General features: G+C 31.4%; 1 pseudogene; it reads left to right on the forward strand.

Moving 5' to 3' along the window:
* The first annotated feature begins 488 nt into the window (after positions 1-488).
* LOC113389143 lies at positions 489-1,398 on the forward strand (annotated as a pseudogene).
* Positions 1,399-12,290: the final 10,892 nt, after the last annotated feature.

The following is a 12,290-nucleotide window of genomic DNA, read 5'->3' on the forward strand; positions in this document are numbered from 1 at the left end:
TCAGGGCCCAAAATTCACTCGGGTTATGAAATTAACCGTCGAATTGTGTTTGTGATGCGTTTGCTTGGTGTCGGACTCGAAGGAATAAACATTTGTTGTGGTATGATGGACATTTGCAAAGGACTTTCAAAACACGCGTACGATAACTCGGTGAAACACATTCACGCCGCGACAACTAGTGTGTTCGAAGCGTTGACCAAAAAAGCTGTTGAAGAGAAGAAATAAAAAATGTAGAATAGGAAAGATTCGAATCTCACCTCAAAGTTTCTGGAGACGGGCCGTGGAAAAAAAGGGGATTCACATCTCATTACGGTGTGACAACGCTAATCGGTTACTATAGTGGAAAAGTTCTCGACGCAATAGTGAAATGTTCTTTTTGTCAAGCCTGCGTAACCTGGAGTACAAAAAAAGATACAGAAGAGTACGAGACGTGGTACGAAAGCCACCAAGAAAACTGTTCGAACACTCACGAGGGTTGGGCAGGGAAGATGGAAGTTGATGCAATCAACGAAATGTTTAACAGATCGGAGGAAAAATTTGGAGTGAAGTATATGAATTATATTAGCGACGGAGATTCAAAGACATATGCTTCGATTTTGAAAAATAATCCATAAATAATTTTGAGAAATAATCAATAAATAAAAGCGAGTGTGTTGGTCACGTTGCTAAACGAATGGGCACCAGACTTCAAAATATACGAAAAGAAGCAAAACTTAGTGGCAGAGGGCGATTGACGGACGTACTAATCAAGAAACTGACCAAATACTACGGTCTGGCAATTACGAGAAATGTTGATTCAGTGAAAAACATGAAAAAGCTGTGATGGCCACTTTATACCATTACTGTTCCACTGACAAAAATCCGAGGCATGAAAATTGTCCTACGGGCGCCGCCAGCTGGTGTGACACTGGCGTAAAGCGCAGGCAGCAAAAGCACTGAAATCTTACCGGCACCCCCAGCGAGTTATTCAGCCTGATATTGAAAAAGTGATTCTCCCAATTTATGAAGATCTGTCGAAAGAAGAACTCCTCACGAAATGCTTGGGTGGGCATACGCAAAACGCCAATGAATCATTCAACGCAACGGTGTGGCGTATGGCACCGAAACACCTGAATTCCGGTAAACTGATCGTAGACATTGCCACGTTTATTGCTACCGGGGTTTTCAATGAGGGATACGTTGCAATCTTGATGGTGATGAACTTGCTGGACGTGACTATAGGCCAGCAGTGCAAAATGTTTGCCGACGCGGTGGATGACAACCGACAAGCGCGCGCCTGAGCGACACAGCGCCGCCTCGAAAGAGGCTCGTATCGCACGTAGAGCGGAGGAACAGGCAAAAAATGGCTTTTTTGAGGAATCAGAAGGATTGCTGTACGGACCGGGTATAGCTGATTAACATCTCATGCCTATAAGTTTCCTTTAACTTGATTTTTTTCCTTCTTTAAACTTTAAAGCTTATTTTCCGACAACCAATTTTTTTAAAATTCCGTGCACGATTAAAAATGAACCATTAAAGCTACATATACAAGTAAGACACCGTTTTTTAGATAATTTTATTGTCCATAGATTGAACTAAAAACATGTATTGAAAATTTTCATTTTACAATGTTGTTAACGCAATTACTCCTTAAAAAAGCCCTAAAAATCCAGTACTTTTTTAAAAAAATGTTAAAAATGTTTAAATTTCAACTTTGAACCACCATAATAGTCTATGATGTGCAGAAAAGCCTTCTGAATAAAGAAGTATTTCCATTTTTTGTTTCAGATAAAAATTACGGGCTGTACCTTGCACGGAGTTTGAGTTATATAGACGATGTAATAACAGTTTTGATAACTAAATTCAATGACCAACGAGATGATACATCTATTTGTTTTGACTTACATAATATGCGTCAAGGACCAAATGAAACAGTATATGAATTTTACGTGAGATTTGAACAGTTAATAAGCATTTTTAATAGTTACTCATGCATTCACATGACAAATCCAGATATTTTAAATGACCCATGCGATAGATTCCAAAAAAGTGCTTTAGCAGTTTTCATAGCTCACGTAAAGCAACCGCAGAGCACAATTTTGAGAAGCCGCGAAGTTTGTTCTTTAAGCGAATAATTTCAAAAGATGATAACATAAACCATATCTGAAGTAATAATTTCAATTTCCAAAATTCAATGCAAAATAATAACAGACATTTCAGACAACACAATAGAAATAATAATTCTTCTCAACAAAATCAAAATACAAATCAAAATCGAAATCAAAACCAATCGCGAGCTGCTGCGCAAGATTGTTTATAAATCAGCCAATTTTATTTATTTTGACATACAATAAACTTTATTTTGTTGAATAAATATGTGTTCAAAACTATGCAAAAGATCTTTTGTTTCTCTTGTTGTTTTCATGTTCAAAAAAAATACTGAAAAATCCCTTTTTTTGTAAGCTACTGATGAACTTACCCTTAAATGTAAATTCAATCAGACTTGCAGACGATGCGACAAGTGCCACAAAATTTTCATTAAAGAAAATTACGAACCATTTCAACAAATAATTCCATGTACGAGAGTTAGTTTATGGAAAGTGGTAGCGATTCTGAATTAGAAAGTTTAATAAAAAATTTAAAAAAAATGTCTTTACAAAGCGTACCAAAATTCGATCATGTTCTGATTGATACACTTCCATATTACGGAGGTAATTCTTCAACAAGAATAAGAGAAATTAAAAACAGATATTATGACAGGGCGAATACATCGTGTATTCAGAATGAAATAATACGAAGCGCGATTTCAACAAAATTGCACGATAAAGCAAAATTAGCAGTAGCAATTGCAAATGCAAGAAATAGACGATGTAATAACAGTTTTGATAACTAAATTCAATGACCAACGAGTTGGTACATCTATTTGTTTTGACTTACATAATATGCGTCAAGGACCAAATGAAACAGTATATGAATTTTACGTGAGATTTGAACAGTTAATAAGCATTTTTAATAGTTACTCATGCCTTCACATGACAAATCCACATATTTTAAATGACCCATGCGACAGATTCCAAAAAAGTGCTTTAGCAGTTTTCATAGCTCACGTAAAGCAACCATACAGTACAATATTGAGAAGCCGCGAAGTTTGTTCTTTAAGCGAATAATTTCAAAAGATGATAACATAAACCATATCTGAAGTAATAATTTCAATTTCCAAAATTCAATGCAAAATAATAACAGACATTTCAGACAACACAATAGAAATAATAATTCTTCTCAACAAAATCAAAATACAAATCAAAATCGAAATCAAAACCAAAATCGAAATCAAAATCTAAATCGAAATCAAAATCAAAGTCGAAAATCGAAATTTTCCTAGAAATAACTTCAATCAAAACAAACAACAACTTAATAATTATCAATCTAATGGAAGTCATCCATCTCAGTTCAATCAACAAAATTTTAATAATAATTTGCAACAACAACAAAATCCAAATTACATAAGTAATAGCGTTAATCAGCAATTTTCGAGACCAATACAACGTTCTGACTGGCAACCAATGAGTGGTGTTTCAACTATTAGTAGTAGAGGGACTCCTGACAGACAAAATTGATTTTTCAATATAGAGAATACAAATTCTTCGACGAACAATCTTCAATAGAAACAGAAAACGAGCAAGACGAAAATATTTATTATACCCACCAATCAACAACGCCAACGTGATTGAATTTCATGCTTTCCAAAATGAATTACCTTACATAAGTAATGAAAACCTTAAAATGAAAATATTAATAGACTCCGGATCAACAAAATTTTTTATATGTCCAAAACCCAGTGCGGAGAGGGCCCGAGCTCAGTGCTGGCCCACACTGAGCGCTGGCAAACCAGCAACTGCCCGCAGTGACTTATGAGTCATGACGTCACAATAAGGGTCAAAGCATTTTGAGAATTGCATCTCAAATTTCAAGTGCATGCCTTAGCATGTTAAAATAAAAACTATGAACGATGCAGTTACAAAAAACATTTTCACTTCTATTCATATCATAACGACTGTAATATGCTGGTATAATATTAACTAATATACATATATTCGTAATGTTAGATACTATGACGCATTTTGAACGAAAATCTTTCTAATTATATTATCTTAGATGTTACATACCTGTGTGACCCCAATTTGCTTGAGCTTTTCTCACAGGTATAATATTAATGTATTATATTCAAGTACATGGTTTGATCGATCAGTTCAGTTATAAAAGCTCTGTTATTTCACGTGCACATCCAAAATATTATTACTTTTTCTTATATTTTATAATTTGAAAATTTTCTTCTAATTCTCATAATGTCGCAAAATTTCGTCAATGGTTTAAATATCAATGAATATATTTTGAAGTGGGCAATAAAACATTTAGATACGTGATACGTTTTATGATAAGTTAATTATTAGTGATATTACGAATGTTTGGTCATTCCACTTTGCCCAAAACTGCGCAAACTTTACTGGGTACAAATCATAAGAGAACATTACAACCCATGTTAAGTTTCAAAAATAATGAAGGAAGTTACCTTTATTTAGGTATTAAAAATGGACTGGAAAACATTATAAATTCTAATTATAAAGAAAAGCAAATTAAAATACTCGTGCATATAGACGGAATACAAATATTCAATAATTCGAACACTACAATGTGGCCTATTTTAGAGAAAGTTAAGTGTTTCATGTACATATAATCCATTCATTGCCGGAATTTTTTGCGGAGACTCGAAACAAGCTGATGTTAACTTATTTTTGAATGATTTTGTAAATGATTCAAATAATTCAAGTAGTAATGGAGTTGTGGGAACCATCTATAGAAGAGGTTTGACAACTGATGGCGTCACCAGTTATGCCTCAACTTCAATTGTGTCACCGCTTGTGGGACCCGTCTACGTCACACCAGATGGTACCACGATATACCATTTAGACATCCCCACTCCTTGTTGCTGAAGGTATTTAACACAGAGCGCAACACAGACAAATCCTCTTTTACCTCAACCACTCAAGGAGTCAACAACTACTGACCTGGGACCACGGACAGTAGCCAGCCAGAAGATGAAAACAAATTATAATTTCAATGCGAATATATCTTATATTTCCAATTGAATAACTCAGATATTATAATAAAATATTATTTATTATATATGTGGAAGATATCCACAGAGTAATATTGAAGAACCATAAATTCGATTACAAGTTATCAGCAATAGTTGCTGATTCCCAAGCAAGGGCTTTTGTAAAATGCCCAAAATCACCTGGAGGTTTCTTCGCGTGTGAACGATGTGTGATAAAAGCTGTGACAGTAGGTGTTGGGAACAAGAAAATTCGCGTATATCCGGAAATTGATGCTCAGAAGAGGAATATTAATTCTTTTATGAACAAGGAACAAAAACGGCACCATTTAGAACAATTAGAATCACCGCTTATCAAATTAATAAATTTCGATCCGGTGAAAGAAGTAGTAATAGATTCTATGCACTTGCTATTTCTCGGCGTCGCAAAATTTTTATTGCAAAAATGGGTTTTAAAATCTACTATTTTTCGGTTAAGGAAATATATAATTAACTAGCCGGCCCGACAGACTTCGTCCTGTCAAAAAAAATTGTAATGTGGCGGTGTTTTGTGCCTACCTTTTTTCTATTCTTTGCAAAAAATTATCCTGAACAGAACCGTCACCCTGGTAATAATTTGGTGTGAATTAAAAATAATTAAATAAAATACTATAAGCATTTAAAAGTAAGTAACTTTAATAATGTAAATCATAATTCAAAAATCAGTTCAATTTTCATTGTAGTGCTTTGTGATAAACGATGTTTTTTGTTTGATTACCTGGCGCATAGACAAACAAATCTGATGGTTTTCCAATACGGGAACAAACAACACACAATTTTCCATGTGAGAAACATGGGTTTTCTAAATTAATACCATCCTTTGAATATAGTTGGTCGATATTTCGCAACATTATAATTGCCGATCCAACCTTTAACTGAAGATTGTGAGGTGACAATCCTAGCAAATCCATCAGCGAGTTTAAAAACTCCGGTGGGACGTCTTGGTTAGTTGCCGAATCAACTGATTCGCCTGTAATTTGTTCTTGAATTTTGAAATTTAATTAATTTACATCAATGTTTTTGGCTGCCAATATAGCTTGATTAATAGAAAGATATTTCTATGTTTATATAAATATATTCAAAATTAGATTATCAAAAACTACACAAAATGTCATGACATAGATCATTGTTTTTTTTACAAATTGCGTTGCCTACTCGATTAAAGAAGAAAAGGGCTGTTTTTAGGGTTTTCCCGGCATTATTCGTTTTTTTCTCGCCGTAACAACCATCGTTGGACTTCATCGAACATTTTAAAAAAAGAATTGGCCAAATTGGTCCAGGCGTTGTTGAGTTATGCGCTTACCAACACATTTTGCGATCCATTTTTATATATAAGATTTATTGCGCGATAATTTATTATTTTAAAGAAGACAATACCCGCTGAATTTAACAGAACACGCTTAGATATATTTGATTTATGTAACCGGAAAGCTACACAATATCGTTTATTTTTGATGCATTGTGGTCCATTAGTTTTAAAAAATTTATTAGAAAAACAAAATTATGAACATTATTTGTTACTTTTTGTAGCATGTAGAATTTTGCACGAACTTAATAAAAAACTTAATAAAATCCCAAATTGATTACGTGCGGTTACTGTTACGAATTTCTTTTACATTTTTACCGACATTGTACGGAGAGAAATCGCAAGTGTTGAACATGCATTATACCTCATGTCGCGGATGATGCAGAGTATTTTCAAGTTCCATTGAGTGATTTATCTGCATTTTGGGGCAATAATTATTTAGGTAAAATTAAGCGTTTAGTTAAAAGCCCCCGGAAACCTCTAACGCAAATTGTGAATCGATTATCGGAAACCGACAAAAGTAATTTTTTTAGTAAAGACACAGAACATAGAAATTTACTAAAACAGAAAACGCATTTAGGATTGGATTATGTAAATGAAACAGAAGTTCAAAAGTTCGTTTATAAATCTTATATATTTACGAGCAGTTATTCAAATAATGTGATCTTATTAGATCATAATGAAATAGCACAAATAAAAATGATGATGTGAATGATCTCATAATATGCATAAATAAAATTGTGCCTGATGAAAAACCTTATTTCACATTTCCTACACAAGCATCGGATGTAGGAATATATGCCGATCTTCAATTTTCAGAAGAAGTGAAAATACCAATAAATAAAATTGTAAAAAAGTGTATTTTTATTAATGATACAGACCAGAATATAGCCATATCTTTGTTACATTGAAAAATTGAGTTATTGATTATTAATTTTTATTTATATTAATGCGTTTAGCCTGTTAGTGAAGAAAGTGTTTATTATTATCTAAAATGGAGTGCGATAAAATTTACAGTATTGTACAATTCGTGGATGAACGAGAAAAAAGTATGGTACATCTTATACCATTGTCGTGGTTATTTCACGAAGAAGGTCAAGATTTTACATATTTTCCTAAACCGTTCGAGTACAAGAAAATGCGTAAATGGCTCGAGAATTTAAAAAGTCCATCACAAAATTGGAAACACTATCCAATTATCATTGTGGGTTATGCAAGTAAGTATTTACTTATTTTTTTAAATATTTGCTTTTAAAGTGACTACGGCGTACAGTAATTTAAATATATTTCCAAAAGATGATCTAAAACAAGGACGCCGTCAAGTACGCAAATATTGTTCAACTCTGAAAGTAGAGTGTTTCCAATAATGTAGTTGAAATATTTGATGAGAGCTTTCCAAAATATACCAACTATGGACAAAAGAAGTAACAATAATCGAGTATTATTATTTAATAATTTTGTAATTACATGATTCCAACTGAATTCCAGAGACATATACTATTCCGAATAGTATGAATTCATCGGACATAGCTGATAATACGGTAAATAAAAAATATTACTTAACAATTCTATTCATACCGCTGTATATTTACATATTTGTAGATAAATTAGAAAAATATATAGATGAGAAGTTGGACCAATTCTACAAAAAGCTAGAGAATAAATTGGAATTGTGGTGCACATACATAGTTAATAAAACAAATGAGAAACAGGACACGACTAGAAAAGTGCTCGATGAACCACAAATGTTGTTAAATGATAGGATGCCAATAAAGTCATATGAGGAATTCCTAACCTTTGAAAATCTTATCAAAGAGGACATGTATAAAATAACTTTGGTAAGTTATATTTTTGTCAATTCAATATTTGACTAGTTTGCGAACAAAATTATATTATAATTTGCATTTCAAATTTTATTTATTATCAATTTTCAAAAACAAGATTGAGAAAGAAACAAATTTAATGACAGCAATTAAAAGTATAATGACCACTGTGGTCACAAAAGATGTGGAACTTTTATTTTCAGGAACTGGAAGAATGCTAAATGGTACTGGCAAAAAAAATTTAGTCAAACAAATGTATATGTATTTTTGCATGGTAAGAAAATTTTAACTACAATAATTAAATTGATCACACACACACACACATATATACATATATATATATATATATATATATATATATATATATAATATAAATATATTTATGTAATGTTACTATCTAAGGATTTGAAGAATCTAGCCGGCAAAGTTGGACGATGGTTGTCGGGCGCTAGAGATCACGAACGAGGCCGAGCACAGCGTTTGAAAGTAGCACGTTTGAAAAAAAATAGTTATTTACCCTTAGAAGATTTTTAAATATAAAAAAAATTGAATATGAAAAGAAAAATGTAAAAACTGAATGCAGAATATATAAATAAATAAATACGTATAAATAAATGTATACGTTCCTTTATATATATATGCTCTTTTGAATATATTCTAATTCCAGATTCGTTGCATACTTTTATATTATAAATCTTAACATTTAATTTAATATTTTGTTATATTTAGTTGTAGGTTTAATTATATAATTTCAACAATATATTCAGTTGTGGGTTTGCGCAAACATTATATTTTTACACATAATGCCTACACTATTAGTGAATGTGACCGGCAAGAGAAAGATTTAGAGAGGCAATAAAACTTTCGTCCTTTTTGACAAAATTTTGTAAAGGTTTTGGCTATTGCATGCACATGTGAACAGCTAATGGATAGTACGTTTTTGTCCGAAAAGTTGCAGGTTTTTTTCTCTATATATAAAAAGTGCCTACATTCTCAGTGTGAATGTTATACATTATAAATAATTATATATATAAATATATATATATATATATATATATATATATATATTTGTGTGTGTGTATAATTATTTATATAGATACTAATCATTTATAAATATTAGTAATTTTTATTATTTTTTCTATTATATTATATTATTTATATATATATATATATACATATATATATATATATATATATATATATTTAATATACATATATATATATAAATATATTCAATATGAATAAATAAATATATGATTACTTATATGTAATCTATACGCGTGCTCTATTCGATTTATTTCCATATGCTCACAGTAAAACCATTGCCTAAATGTTCATAGTATACCACTGTGGGCACATTGCGGGGTGCCCACTATATGTATATATATATATATATATATATATATATATATATATATATATATATATATATATATATCCGGACCTCGCACCAAGCGATTACCATCTTTTACTTGCATTGCAAAACTTTTTTAGTGAAAAGAAATTGGTATCAATATATATATATATATATATATATATATATATATATATATATATATATATATATATATATAATATAAATAAATAAATATATGACTACTTATATGTAATCTATACGTATTATATTATAATACTTTATAATATTTGGATTATACATTATAATAGAATACTATATATTAAAGGTTTTAACAATTATTTATCTTCATTTCATTTCATATATTATTTCTTCTGCGACGGCCTATTTGTTTCTCTAATATGGGCCATCAGTTTCTCGGGCGTTTGCCAAATCTTGCTCCTCTATGTCCCCGGTGCCTCCTCGGTCCCATATAATTAGATATTTATTAATATATTTATTAATATATATCAATATATATATATATATATATATATATATATATATCAATATATTTATTAATATATGTGATACAGTGACTGGTTGAGTTTTAATTAGTGAATCCTGATTGAATATCAAAACGCTTCCTATTTATAAGGCGACTTCTTTAAGTTGCGTTACGCATAGATTATAGTACGTGCTGATTCAGCGGAAGATGTATACATTATTGCTGATATGATTTATTTCCATATGCTCACAGTAAAACCACTATCGGCCAGCCGTCACTACAGAACGCCAGTACTGGCCCGTAGTACGGCCGACAAAGAAACCCGCTTAGGGAATTAGCAAAACAATATGTATTTTAATAATTTTATTTACGAAGATGCATGTACAATAAGAACTGCACTTGCATCATACAAAGAAAAATTAGCTTGTGAAATTCCTGCTTTTAAAGAATTCAACGCTAATGAATATCTTTCCTTTCATTTATTCAGTTTGTATGAAACATTTAACGGTTTATTAGGAATAGACAATCTAAAGAAATTAAAAGCATTGATAGATCTAAACAACGAATTACTTATATTACCGAACATAAGTTTAAAGTTACATTATTTAAAAACGCCAGAAAAAATAATTTTTGATCAAAACATTCCTAGCAAGTGTATCAAAAAATATAAAATTCCAGTAAACATCAAAAAAGGAGAAATTTTAGTAAAACATCAATATTTTCCTAATTGTTTTATCCCAGAGACAGTCACGTTATCACAAAATTTTGAAGCCATCGTCGAAATACATAATTAAATGATAATGAAATAAATTTAACTTTAACAAAACCAATCAATGTAGAATTAACAAATCAAATTGAATTCCATAACTTTTATACCAAAGAAATCGACAATAAAATATATAATTCCGATATAGAAAATTTAATGAACAACAAAGAAACAATAGAAATTTTAAAATTATGTAGAAATTCAAAGATATATTTCATAAGCCAAATGATAAATTAACTTTTACAAATCAAGTAAAACATAAAATTTGCACAGCAGATGAAATTCCAATTTATACAAAATCTTTTACATTTTTATTACTCCAAATGATTCACATAAGACCCCATAGAGCACAAGATAGTCCGGGGACTATCCGGCTTGTCCGCTACGCGGTTGCAATATCGCGCATAGTCTGCGAACCGTACAAGGACCGCCCGCATTGAGATGTCTCAAATCCGCGAAATCGTACGGTCCAGGGACGATCCGTCATGTTCGCACGCGAGGACAGTGCCCAAACAAAATTTCTCTTTCCTTTTAGCGCTTTACTTATCCCTTTCTGGCAAAGCGTATGAATCATTTACCAACGCCATATTAAATACATTCCATTTTCTGTTGTAGTAATTTTTTGTGAAGTAGTTGATGTTTGATTTCTTATAATATTTAATTAAATATTAACTTATATTTATAGTTATACTAGCAAACCCGTCGAACTGCGTTTCGCCACCAGATGGTTTCAGCACAAAAAATACTATAAGAATTAGCTCTAACATTTGAGGCACGAAAAAAAAAACTTTTTTGTTGGCCTGTGTTATAGTATAATATTTAAATAAAAATATTAATTAAATATTTTTTATATTGACTGAAGTAAAGAACTTAAAAATATCTTTTTCTTAAAATATGGCACCAAGAAAAGTTAAAAGTGTTGGACTTATTTCAAAGAGACAATTCGGAAGGCAAGTTAATAAAGAGGTAACCGATGTTATCGCTGCGTATTGCACGTCGTCGAAAAGTTCTGTAACGTTTAATATGTGCCCAGAAACATCAATAATAAACAATATAGTTAGTAACATGATACCATCAAGTGGCTCTTCTATGACTTTTAATAGTAGTTCAGAACCATCAATTATAAATAATTTTTATAATAGGCTGGCACCATCGACTGCCTCTCCAGAAAAGAATCTTCAGGAAGGTAAAAATTCATCAGATAGTATTTCAGATTTTCTCAAAAAATCGGCTTTGTTGTACCATGTTCAATATAATGCTCTATCAGCTCTCTTAAAGCAATTGAGAAAGCATGAATGCTATTCTGATTTACCTCAGGATAGTAGGACATTATTGAAAACTGAAAGATTATCGAAAAGCAGGATTGCATCACCTAGCGAGTATATCCATTTTGGTTTGTCCAATGGAATTAAAGACAGCCTGA

This window comes from Ctenocephalides felis, unplaced genomic scaffold, assembly GCF_003426905.1.
Source record: "Ctenocephalides felis isolate EL2017-DRISC unplaced genomic scaffold, ASM342690v1 CF-g0.4_SCAFFOLD_00845, whole genome shotgun sequence".
In the NCBI taxonomy this organism is placed as follows: Eukaryota; Metazoa; Arthropoda; class Insecta; order Siphonaptera; family Pulicidae; genus Ctenocephalides; species Ctenocephalides felis.